This window comes from Lactuca sativa, chromosome 1, assembly GCF_002870075.4.
Source record: "Lactuca sativa cultivar Salinas chromosome 1, Lsat_Salinas_v11, whole genome shotgun sequence".
In the NCBI taxonomy this organism is placed as follows: Eukaryota; Viridiplantae; Streptophyta; class Magnoliopsida; order Asterales; family Asteraceae; genus Lactuca; species Lactuca sativa.
Genome location: NC_056623.2, coordinates 10,571,324 through 10,585,133, shown reverse-complemented (window position 1 = coordinate 10,585,133; position 13,810 = coordinate 10,571,324). Strand labels below are relative to the sequence as shown.

At 39.4% G+C, this 13,810-nt stretch overlaps 1 long non-coding RNA gene across 1 annotated transcript; it reads right to left on the bottom strand.

Moving 5' to 3' along the window:
* Positions 1-8,352: 8,352 nt before the first annotated feature.
* On the bottom strand, positions 8,353-12,131 carry LOC128132214 (uncharacterized). The gene is made up of 3 exons (XR_008230304.1): positions 11,556-12,131; positions 10,364-10,452; positions 8,353-9,964 (listed from the first exon to the last, which is right to left on the bottom strand). It is a non-coding gene; the product is annotated as an uncharacterized LOC128132214 (long non-coding RNA).
* Positions 12,132-13,810: the final 1,679 nt, after the last annotated feature.

Here is a 13,810-nt window from a genome sequence, read left to right as displayed (position 1 = left end):
TTTTATTTTTTTATTTTTTTATTTTTATTTATTTATTTATTTTTTATTTTATGATTATTGCATTATAAATTGATGTTGAGTTTTTGCAGAAACTTTATAGGGGCAGAAACTTTTTCTGTAAGATTTCTCTCTCTTTTTTCATATATATTTTTTATTTTTTTATTTATTTATTGTTTTAAACTAAAATTCCTTAATATGTTTTTTAAGGTGTAGGTATTATTGCCCGTGATGGTGTTGCTGGATTATATAGAGGTTTTGTGCCAAATGCATTAAAAACGTTACCAAATAGCATGTTTAATTTTAACTTTTTGTGCCCTTAAAATTTAAATCCTTGTCTATTTTCCTTCTTTTTCTTTATTAAGTTTTGTCTGGATATTAGAAAAAAAAAAGATATGAAAGGAAAAAAGCTGAGGGTAAATTTGTAAGAAGTTAGGAGTTGATAGGGAAAGCTTCGTTTTCTTGACTTTCTATATTAGTTGGTATACTAATTTCTATTTATTTTGTTTTTATTGATTGTGATAACTTACATTAGCACATCTATCAAAACTAAAAAAGTGGAGTAAAATTACTTCTCTGCCCTTATTTCATAAAATTAATCATATGTAAACCAAACCCATAAAGATTCACATCCAAACACCCTTAGTTGTTGACTGATTCCCCTATGATTTGAACATAGTGGATATTATCTGTAGCTTTCTATGATGTTATTCTTATGCATACTATTTTGATTTTGAATCTTGATTTTTTTGTTTAGGTTGTTCGATTATGAGTCATGTAGGATTTGGGATGCTAGGCATTCTCAATTCATAAGAAGGTATACTTACGAAACCATACATTTTTTTATAGAAATATCTTTTAGTATAAAAATCAGCATTCTGGTTGTGATATATTTTTAGGATAATTTTGTGGAATCATCTACAAAGCCAAGTATATCATCAATTCCAACATTAAATGTGGCTCCATTTTCTGTTACCATTAATAATCATGTCCAGATTGATAATATTACTTTTGAAGGTACATTACTTATAGGTTTTTAGGATATTTCAAACACAATGGATTTATTTACTAATTGATGCAGCATTAGGTGGCTCAATAAGGAAAACAAACAGAGAGTTGATGAGTACATATTTACTCGGATGATGCAAGAAACTGGTGGTCAACAGTCCTTGTAAGTTTCTTGGTCCTTTAAAATGTTTGCGAGGTGGGTTATGCCTTTCAAGATCTATTGGAGATAGAGATGTTGGGGAGTTCATTATTCCAGTTCCTCATGTCAAACAAGTGAAGGTTAGTTTAGTAATTAAACTCAATTTATTCCTCTTTTTATTAAAAACTTTTATTTATTCATGATCTTCAGCTATCTTCTGCTTGTGGGCAGCTTGTAATTTCAAGTGATGGAGTCTTGGATGCTCTTTCCACTGAATCAGCTCTGGAATGCAGTCGCGGATTAGCTCCGGAATCAGCAGTAGCACAAATTGTCAAAGTACGGAAACAAAAAAATGTCAAATTTGTAATAAAATATTATGCAATGGATTCTCTTTTTTGTATATGATATTTTGTATGACATTAAATTTTATTAAATGGATTATATTTTTTGTATATGATATTTTATTTTCTATTATAAGGCATTAAATGCAAATTTAATTTGAATATTAGTAAATCTATAAAAACTATATTTTTTTAAACATTTAAAATTATGATGCGCAAAAATGTGTGTCATCTTGATTTATGACATGACCTTTCCTGACAGGGGCTTTCTTGATACGCATTGCGTGTCATTAACACGCGCGTCGTAAGGTTACGACACGCGGATGCGTGCCGTCTTTCTCTATGACAGAGCCTTCCTTGATACGTATTGCGTGTCGTAAACGCGCGTCGTAACTGCGCGTCGTAAATGAGCGTCATAAATGCGCGTCGTCTCTCTTTATTACAGGGCTTTCCTTGACGCGCATTTGCGCGTCGTCTGAGCCTTTTACGACGCGCAATGAGCGTCGTAAAAGGCTGCTTTTCTAGTAGAATTGGTACTAGGTTTTATCGAAGGAAATTGTTTTGAGACTATCGAAGCGCTATCCGAGTGCTGAGTCATCACCTTTCAGGTGAGTGCATGGTCCCCTTCAATTGACACATAGATATGAAGTATTTACTACGTGCTATGTGTGCATATTGTCTGTTTACTTGCTGTCTATGCTCGGTGAACGATTTTATACATGTTTTAAATGATTTAAATTGTATATATATTTTATATCTACGAAAATGTTGGGGTAAGACATGGGTAGATGTAATAGATGAAATATGAGTTGGATGATGAGTTGAGAGGTAAAATAGACCGTGAGGTGAGGGTGAGAGGTGGACGATGTGAGAAGCCTTTTTCCCAACTGATGGCCCCGTCATTTAGCAGAGTATGGATGACAACCACGAACTATTCTAAACAGTCTAGTGGAACACTAGCAGGCTCGCAACCTGTAGGTGTTGTGAACGACGTGTTCACTGGTGTACTCTAAAACCCCATTGATATGTATTACGAGTGGACTCTCGAAAACGATACTGTCAATAAAATCCGGCAGAAGCGCCTAAAGGACTCTACCGGCAGAAGTGCCTAATAGAGAACCTCATAACCCCGGCAGATGCGCCTAAAGGACTATTTCGGCAGATGCGCCCCATAGAGAATGTCACAATTTTGGTAGTTGCGCCCTAGTGACAGAACTGGCAGATTGTGCTTGACAGATGTGTCATTTACAACGATGGAATTCATACCTATTCCTTAGGATACTCCTTAGGAATGAATGAACAAAAAATGGCTGATTCTTAGGGTAGATCCTTAAGAATAAAGAAGATAATGGGAATGGATAATTTGGTTAACTGTTTGATGATTAAACATAATAATTATATTATTGTGGGTTGAAAACTCTATGTACTCACCAGGTTTCCCAACCTGACCCACTCAGTTTATTTATATCACAGGTGACGATATGAAGTGACATTACACTGAGAGATTTAAGGAGATGTAGATCACTAGTGTAAATAATTGTAAGCTCTGTTTATGCTTATGTTTCTATATTAACGATGACATCCCAAACGTTTTAAAAATGAAATAAATACGTTTCTTTGAAAATATTTTAATAACGTATTTATCATGTTTCTCTGGGAACAAATTCCGCAACATTTTTACTAAAAGAAGTACTCTGATTTTTATAAAGCATAAACAAAATCGGACTTTTCTAGCCGTGAAAATGGGGATGTCACAGTTGGTATCAGAGCATTAGTTTAAGCGAACTAGAAATTTGTAGGATTTCTAGACTTAAACTTAGAATGCTAAGCGATGATTGTGAGGTGTGAGCACTAGATTATTTTAGGAATTGTGCCTAAAGTGCTTTTATGTGCTAAATGCTTGTGCCTGATATGCTGTTATTTGTTCGGATCTATGGTCTGTTGCCGACCGGATCTGGAAACCTTATGTGTTTAGGATTCTAAGCGTTTAACTACGATATTAGAAATAGCATATAAACGTTTCGGAGTGATAAGGATGATTTAAACGTCAATCCTAAGTAAAGGTCTAGATTCACCTTATTCGGTGTATAGATCAAGATGGCAAGAAACCGTAACGGAAATGTGAATGCAAATGGGAACCGAGATCAACCCCCAGCGATTGAGCAAATACCGGTTGTGGTAGCCGCTGCTGAGCCAATAACGATAGTCGGAGTGCAAGCGATGATCCAAGCGATGTTGGATCGTTAAATGGAGGAAACCAGACGTTTGCTCCAACAAAATCGAGAGGAAGCGACTATTCAGATCGAACAGCCCGAGTTGAACGAAGGGCAGACTGAGGAAGGAAACTACAGTGGGACTGTTGGTCAAGTCAACCCACCAATAGTTCGACAAAACAACCAAGATGACGAAGTCGAGAGGAATGGATGCAAGTACAAGGATTTTCTGACTTGCAAGCCATCGACTTTCACTGGAAAGGAGGATCCGATCGGGGTCATGGATTGGATCTCGGAGATGGAATTAGCTTTCATGACGTGCGGTTGCAAGGGAAAACAACAGACCACATTTGCAGTGCGTCAGTTTCGAGGAGGCGTTGTACGATGGTGGAATACCTTGGGAAAGACACTGAGCCCCAATGAGCCCCTGCAACTGACATGGGCAGAATTTCTGGTGCAATTCAAACGTAGGTACTGCTCAACCCAAAATCTGCTCGAGCTAGAAAACCAATTCCTTACCTTAAAGAAAGGAAGCATGTCTGTTGATGAATACACCAAGAACTTCACAGAGAAGATGGAGTTCTCCTTACGTCTTGTTCCGGATGAGCTGACAAAAATTGACAAGTACGCAAAAGGACTTCCATGGGAATATGCAGTGCCAGTGTGTCAGGCACCTACTTTGGAGGCAGCTATCTGGGCTGCCAAGTCGATTGAGGAGATGATCAAGGGAAGAGCCGCCAACAAGACCGAGGTTGGCGAAAAGAGAAAGTTTGAGGGGTCTGCGAAGCCCAATGAGAGAAGCAAATCCAATACCAGGAAGTTTAGAGGAGGAGGGAGTGAAGAAAGATGGTGCGAGAAGTGCAAAAAGAAACACTCTGGAAAATGCGGTGAGGAAGTAACTTGTTTCAAGTGTGGGAAGCATGGGCATTATGCCAACGAGTGTAAATTCAATAAAAGGGTGTGTTACGAATGTAATGAGGAAGGGCACTTCAAGCAAGATTGCCCAAAGAGAGAGGGGGCTACAAAGCCAAATATGCCGCCAAAGCCAAAGGCGAGAGCATTTCAAATGATCCTTGACGAAGCAGATGACAATGCGAGGATTCAGGAGTGACGGCTTGACATCCAAGGATCGAGTTATGAAGTAGCCATAGAATCGTATGATGTAGCCTGTTAGAGGCATAGTCTAAGGTGAACTTAAACACCTATGTAATAGTTTCAAGGAATAATAAAAAACCTTCATTTTGATATTTGATGTGTTAAGCTGTTATGTGATTTTCTTGTCTGGTGAGTTGGAAAAATGCGAGACAATACTTGGGACGAGTATGATTAGGTATGAAAGGTAGTAGATGCATATACTACCGGAAGCACAGGACTCACGCTTGGATCAGGGAAGGTCACAAGGTTACCAAGAAGCTAGTAACTGATATCATTTTATTCAAGTATGTCGTTACCATCGTTTCGGTAAAGACTAAAAAGATTGTTGATATTCCGACCCGAGTGATCATATCGAATTGAGTCCGACTACGATAAGTATGTTACGTGGTTCAGAGAACCAAGTTTGATGTAGCACTGACTTAAGCCAGAAGAATTAATCAAAGCGATCAGTAGAAGTATCTCGACGGTTTCTAGAAATGCTACCTTTTAAGATGTGATTAGAACATGAAGGAAGGTATAGACGGTTCCAGAATTTGCTCTAAACGACCTGAGTCCAAGCAATGCATCACGCGATGATAGGTCATTAGAATGTAACACATCGTTCCATTGTAATAATAAAGAGAACTTATCTTAAGTTCGTATCAACTGAGGATTGACATTAAGACTTGAAGGTCAAAATTCAGAGTCTAACGTGAGATAGAGAGCAGATGCAAGATCGGGCACCGCCTGTAGTCAAGGAGTCTAAGAGTTGGATACTCGTTCAAAGAAACATCGAAGTTATGACTTAGGATGAATAGATTACGTATGGAGTCATTATACAAGCCCTGTTTCGTTGATGATTCCGGGACATAATCATCCTAAGGGGGAGATAATTGTAACGCCCACAGATCCGGGCTAGTTAATTTAGGGGCAATAGGGGTCAAAAATGAATTTTCAACAAAAGATTATTTAGAATAAATAACTTGTACCAAGGTGTATTATATGTCACAAGGTTCCCGTACATATAAAGAACGCCGAAATCCGAGTTATAACGAAGAAGTTATGACCCGTCGAAGTTTCGCGACGGAACTGGCACGGCACTGGGAAGCGTAAATACTGAATTTACGATAGAGAGAGATTTAGCCTTAGAGATCTAAACAAAAGTCGTAGAATATGTTAAACTAAGAACATCGATAAAAAGAGCGCCCAAATCTGACTTCGTATGAAGAATTTATGATTTTTCGAAGTTTCGGATTAGCAGTGTACAGCCCGAAATTCGAATATTAGATCGAGCGGTTTTTAGCCGACACGACCTAAACGAGAATCGAAGATCTCGTTAAGAGTAGCGTAACGAGAAAAAGATGGGCGAAAACGGACGTCGGATGAAGAAGTTATGAGAATTTAACGGACCAATCCTGTCCCGGCCTGTTAATAATATAAAATTTAAAATCGAGTCAAAATTTGCCAACGGAGTTTAAACAAAAGTTGTAGAGTACGTTCCCACCTTCACTGGATATAAAGAACGTCAAAAACGGAACTCGTATGCGAAAGTTATGATTTTTAGAAGTCGAGAGTGAAATTTGCGAAGTCTGATGCAAAAATGATGATGTGGCATGATCTAGGCCGTTCCTTGTTGCCCACGACTCGCTTCAGATGGATGACAGCTGGCTCTCTACGCAGCGCGTACAAGAAGAGAACGCCCCGCGTTCGGAATCGCTTGGCTTCGGAAGGTCCGCGTCGCCTCGCTTCGCATCTACGCCCCGCGTCCGAGGCCGGGTACGCCCAGCGTACTTCGGTTCTTATCTCTTCCGATGAAATGCGAGACAGCTGGGTCCAGGTGGCGCCTTATCCAAAGAACGCCCAGCGTAGCCCAGGACTACGCCCAGCGTAATCCGAGGCCTCGCTGGGTATAAAAAGGGGCGAGGGTCTCCAACATTTTCACACCAATTCTCCTTCTCTCTCTAAAATACTTTCTCTCTCTAGCTCCCTAACCACCCCTAAGCCCTAGATAAAATCCCTAGCTCCCGAGGGAAGCCCCAAGGCTCCCGGAGTCCCGAGAAAAAGAGCATTTCGGTTTCGAAGCGCTGCTCCAATTAAGTTTCGGTTTTCGATAAAATTTGCTGTAAGTGTGCTACGCTTACGTAATTTTTAATATAGCTTTCAAATAATTATAGGAATGTTATTAGGTCCTTCAAATAATTATTTGAGCTATTATTATGAGTTATATTGAGTGTTATTAACGCTTATATAATAATAATAATAGTCAGACTAATTAATTTGTCACGGTTATCGTTAGACTAAACCCTAGTGGTATTGGTACTAGGTTTTATCGAAGGAAATTGTTTTGAGAGTATTGAAGCCCTGTCCGAGTGCTGAGTCATCACCTTTCAGGTGAGTGCATGGTCCCCTTCAACTTACACATAGATATGAAGTATTTACTACGTGCTATGTGTGCATATTGTCTCTTTACTTGCTGTGTATGCTCGGTGAACGATTTTATACATGTTTTAAATGATTTAAACTGTATATATATTTTATATCTACGAAAATGTTAGGGTAAGACATGGGTAGATGTAATATATGAAATATGAGTTGGATGATGAGTTGAGAGGTAAAATAAACCGTGAGGTGAGGGTGAGAGGTGGACGATGTGAGAAGCCTTTTTCCCAAATGATGGCTCCGTCATTAAACAGAGTATGGATGACAACCACTGACTAATCTAGAAAGTCCAGTGGAACACTAGCAGGCTCGCAACCTGTAGATGTTGTGAACGATGTGTTCACTAGTGTACTCTAAAAACCCATTGATATGTATTGCGAGTGGACTCTCGAAAACGATACTGTCAATAAATCCCGGCAGAAGCGCCTAAAAGACTCTACCGGTAGAAGCGCCTAATAGAGAACCTCATAACCCCGGCAGATGCGCCTAAAGGACTATTTTGGCAGATGCACCCCATAGAGAATGTCACAATTTTGGTAGTTGCGCCCTAGTGACAGAACTAGCAGATTGTGCTTGACAAATGTGTCATTTACAACGATGGAATTCATACCTATTCCTTAGGATACTCCTTAGGAATGAATGAACAAGAAATAGCTGATTCTTAGGGTAGATCCTTTAGAATAAAGAAGATAATGGGGATGGGTAATTGGGTTAACTATTTGATAATTAAACATAATAATTATATTGTTATGGGTTGAAAACCCTATGTACTCACCAGGTTTCCCAACCTGACTCACTCAGTTTATTTATATCACAGGTGACGATATGAAGTGACATTACACTAAGAGATTTAAAGAGATGTAGATCACTAGTGTAAATAATTGTAAGTTCTGTTTATGCTTATGTTTCTTCAAAAATGTTTTAATAACGTATTTATCATGTTTCTCTGGGAACAAATTCCGCAACATTTTTACTAAAAGAAGTACTCTGATTTTTATAAAGCATAAACAAAATCGGTTTTTTCTGGATGTGAAAATGGGGATCTCACCCTAACACCTATATTTATACTTGGGAGTATGGGATAACTGAACTTGGGCCGTAAATGGGTTTACAGCCGTAAACCTGTTTACGGCCGTAAACACTGACCATAAACTAGACTGTAAACTCATAAAATATTACATAAAAATATAATTGCTCAAAAAAGCAAAGTATAAACCATATTTGGACCGAACAATCTCCCCCTTGGTTTATAGCTTTCTTTTCTTAATTGACCCAACAAGCTCCCCCTAAAAAGTAGCTGGTTTTTCTTGTTAATCTTCATCGAGAGCTTGGCTCTGCATGAATCTTCAATGAATGACATCATCTTGAGCACTTGAACTTTTCTTCAAGATTTGACTCTAAACGCACATTGGGTGAGGAGGCTTCTTGTACTGATTCTTGAAAGATGGCGCTTTCAGCTTGAGAATCTTCCGAGAGAACATGAGAGAGAAATAATCTTCTGGTTCGTTTCAACAGGTTTAAGGATAGCAGCAGACTGTTTGGAGAGGCTTCAATGCAATATGTCACATAATCTTTAATTTCAGCTTCACCTTGCTTTTGGGGTTAAAAGATTGAATTTGAAAGAATAATCTTCATTTCTTTCTCCTTCGAATGAGAATTTTTCGATGCTCACGGACGAAGCCTTTGGCTTAGAAATATTCAACACAAACTCCATGAGTTTCATCTTCACCTGAAATCACTTTTCAAGACAAAACAAAACTAAAAAAAACTTAACACACAAATTAAAACAAAAACAAAAATATTTTTGGATTTTTCATATTTTCTGAAAAAGAAATAAAATAGAAATAACACTATTTTTTTAATTTTTAATTTTCTGAATTTTTTTTCTCCCCTAACATTTAAATTAGAAGAACACTATGAACAAACTTAACAAAAATAAAATGATATCTAACTTTAAGAGTGATTTGGGATCAAAGTTGTTGGACAACCTTATTCCACTTGTCGGTAACCTTATCTTCACATCTTCGTCTGATCGATCGCCAGTATTGTGGTCCACTTAAACATGAAAAATTTATGACAATTTTGGACAATTTACCAATGACATGATACATGCATATATCTAATTGTAACTTTATTATCATGATTGGCCCTAATTCTTAAATAAAATTTTCTTATGACCATTTAACTGACTACAACCAGGGATATTGTTGTCCACCTAAATCGAGCAGCGAGATCTACAGACAATCTGTATGTGTTTAATTTTAAGTGTACTAGAACGTGTTTCCCGCTTCCTGATATGGCCCAGCCATCAAGAACTTCCAGAGTACTCCTTATACCGGGTGATCAGACAATCATTCATAGAGAGGACAGATTCAGATTTCTACTACTTATTGTTTAAGAGGGATTGAGAAGTAGAAGATTGCATATGCTGTGTACCAGGTCGGATTGGAAGTCACACAAAGTGTAACATCCCAAAAATACAGGCCAAAAATTTCGTTTTGATTAAGTTATAATATAAAACCATCAGTAATAAAACATTCATATTCATATCTCATGTCAAAACCAAAGTAGAAATAATCAAACGTGTTATCATAAAACAATATCATAGTGTAATCCCAAAGATCTCATGTGCGGAAAACCATAGTGTGATGCGCTGCGATCAAGCCGACTCCTTTCCTTTAGACACGAAGTACCTAAAACCAAAACTGAAAACTGTAAGCACGAAGCTTAGTGAGTTCCCCCATCATACCACATACCATGAAAGCATACAAAATACAGCTAGGAGATACGGGCCTTGCCCACACTCTGCTAGCCAGGAGATACGGGCCTAGCCCACTCCACTATCTGGGAGGTACGGGCCTCGCCCACACTCCACTCTCGGAGAGATACGGGCCTTGCCCACACTCAACCGCTAACCCATAATATACAAGTATCACACAGACAACAAGTATAGACAACTCTATTATACTGGCATATATCATAATCAACTCAACCAAGAGATACGGGCTCGACCCACACTCTAATACTAACATCTCGTCTATACGGGCCGGCCTTGGTGCCTTAGACCCATTCCTACTGGAAGGAAAACTCACCTCACACTGCTGAAGTCCCGAAGACACAATCCCTCACTTGCTGAAGTCCTGCAGACTCGACCCCAGCTGCTGGCTGACAGATTCCCGAACTGTCAACACCAAAATAACACCCAATTAATAATTGGGTCCCAATACATAATCATACGTATATTCTTTGGGTAATTACTACATTACCCCTAGCTTGGCTTATTCAAGCCCAAGGCCCAATCCATAGGCCCAAACTCGACTAGGAATCAAATCTCAACACATGGCCCAATTTTCCAAATTGGGCCTAGGCCTATACATGGTCTCATTCTAAGGCCCAACATCATATAATCATTAAGGCCCAAACTATGGCCCATCTATGGCCCAATTTTCCAAATTGGGCCCAAGCCCCTTACATGGGCCTTACCCTAGGCCCATTAAATTATTCTAGTCTAACTGCTTGACTTTGGATGGCCCATTAATAACCCGATCGTCAAGGCCCAAAAGGAAGGCCCAACAATAAACCCAAGTGAAATTAGGGTTTCACATAAAATGATGATTAGGGTTAAGTTTCCTACTTAACCCATTAAGGACTTAATCCATTAAGTCCATTATCGCTTAGATTAGTCTTTGCCAAAGTTTATTATTTAATATCTCAAGTTATTAAATAATTCTCGTGTGCGTCCCGATTAATTCTCAAAAATTAGGGTTTAATTGGCATTAGTGTTTTCCAACCCAAAGACAAACCCATTTATTAACTTGTTGGCCTTTTATGTCAATTAGGGCTTTATTGGGCCTATTAAGCCCACTAAAATATTATTAAGCCCATTAGGGTTTTATTGGGTCCAATAGAGTCCATTAAGCTTCATTAGGCCCATTAGAGCTCCTTTAAGCCCATTAGGGTTTCAGTCCCGTGTCCAAACATCCCAACCAAATCACAACACAACTAAGCACACCGCCACCCGACACGGCGGCCGGTGGCGGCAGCCACCACCCTAAGGTGGTGGTTTGATTTTCCTTTCATTATTCCAATTTTACAATTTACAAGGAACTCACGAAAAACACACACACTATACTAAATGAACACACACCCGCAACCACCCTTGCGGTGGTCGGTGGTGGTACACGGTGGCAGCCACCACCTCACGGTGGTGGTGGTGCCTTGAACCTAGAATTCCGGCCAAACACACACTAAGGAAATAAACACACACACGAAATTAACCCATACATTAGCATACACAACCGCTATTGTGGTCCTTGAGGTGGCAGCCACCATGGCCGGATGCCATAGTGGTTCTTCACAGCAACTATTCGACAGAACCCACACACACACGAAAATTAGCACAATACAACAACATCCAAACCCGCTTGGGGACTACACCAGCCACACCCTCACGTCCTTGCTCGGAGATAAACACAACCACCCACCTCACGGTGGTGTACGGAGGAGACAACGGCACTAGAAGGCGGCTACAATGACATCTAACGGCAGTGGCTAGCGGTCACGAATAGGAAATAGCAACAGGAGAACGGGTGAGGAGGATGAGCAGAGACCACCTTGGACTGAAGCACCATTGACCACCGGCTAGCGGCGCCTCCGTCTTCAACTGTGGGAGTGCGAGGGGTCGACAACGAAACAGTAGCGAGACATGTCTTCGCCGGCAGCAAAGCCACGATGGCTTCTTCGATGGTGAGGCAGCAGGCGGCGCCATTTGAGACTCTATCTGATCGTCGGCGGCGGATAAGGAGCATCAGAATGAGGTGGCGCCGGAGATGGGAGATATAAGGGTGAGGGGGTGACGGCTATAATATGATTTAGGGTTAGGGTCCCTTAAACGATATATACCCGATGCCTTTCCAAAGTTGCTGCCATAATGGCAGAAATAGCCCCTCTCCAGAATTGCATTTTCAAATTAAATCCCATATTTTACCCTTTAAACCCTCATCATTAAATCCTTAACAATTCAGGTCCGGATTCTACTAAAATAGCCCCTCCCCTACAAACTATTTTCAAAAGAAGTCCAAATAATTACCAAGTAATCCCTGCCCTAACAATTCTTTACGGAACCCATCTGAAACATACACTTTTAACCCTTGACTTCTCAAATCTTTACAATTAGTTCCTCGAAATTACACCTTGCTTAATAATTATTGATTTTAGGGCTATATGTCCTTCATTTATCTATTTATTTATTTAATAAATAAATGGGGTTTTACACAAAGGAGACAGCATATGGCTAACAGATAAGAGGAATTTCGTATATATAACATGCACAGAAATAGAGTTGCATATGTTGTGTACCAGGTCGGATTGGAGGTCACGCAAAGGAGACAACATATGACTAACAGACAGAAAGAAAGAAAACGATTTTCTACAGACCTAATTTATCAGAATTTACCAGTCGCCCCATCAAACCGGAATTAAGGACATAATCCGAACATCGAGGAAAAGTGAATCCACAGTTCTAGATACGGGTTATTTAATGTGACTGGTAGATTCCCATGTATATCTCCCTACTCAACCTATCCGAGCATCGTGAAACTAGGTTAAACGGATCTAACTAGGTCAAAGTTTATCAAGTCCTTAAACTCATTAGGTTCAACTCTCCCTAGTCAAGTCCATTTAAAATCTTTCGTGCCTACCAGCGCATCGAAAACAGAGCGTAGACGATTCAACTTAGGTACGTTACGCCGATTCAAATTTCCCGTTATCACTTGCTAATTTCATTTCCCAAAACATCTCCTGCAAGCACATTCCATTAACACCATATTTTGATTTTCTGATTTTCTAATGTTTTTGGATTTTTTAAAATTTTCTAATTTTTTATTTGTTTTTATTTCTCCCCCTAAGTTTGTGCATAGGAGAGAAACGAAAGTAAATGCGCAAATTTAAACTATGCTAAAACAAAAATTAGTCTTTAAAGCGAATCAGCTTAAGAAAAACTCGGTAGTATAGAGAAGAAAACGCAAACCGTAATTCACCGATTGAATCTGCATTCAGAAGGTCTGAGAACAGCAAGCATAATCTCAGAACAGATCCGAAAATTCTTCATATCATTAAACATTAACCCCATTTGTGATCTCTTCCTTTCTTCCTTTCCCTCAAAAGGACACATACTCTCAACAAAGGTCTGAATGTTGTACAGTTGAGAAATGTCCCCAATCATATGCCAGGAGTAATCACTACCAACAAACCGAAGTCTGATGATATGCCTCAATAGCTGCTCCAGCACAGAGCGGGATCAGTTGGTCTTTGGAACCCAGACCATTTTGAAACTAGGTCGACCTTTATCATTAACGCACGATACTCTCTCCCATAACATATCCTGCTTATCACAAACAGAAGATGTAGAAACGTTAGAAGCATTAGGAGATTTGGGAGTTTTCACCTTTGGTACCCATCTTTATCCGGGTTTAACCTATTTCTTGTTCGATCCGATGGGTGCCTCGGCACTTGCTTTGGAACTTGAAGCCGTCTGCCTA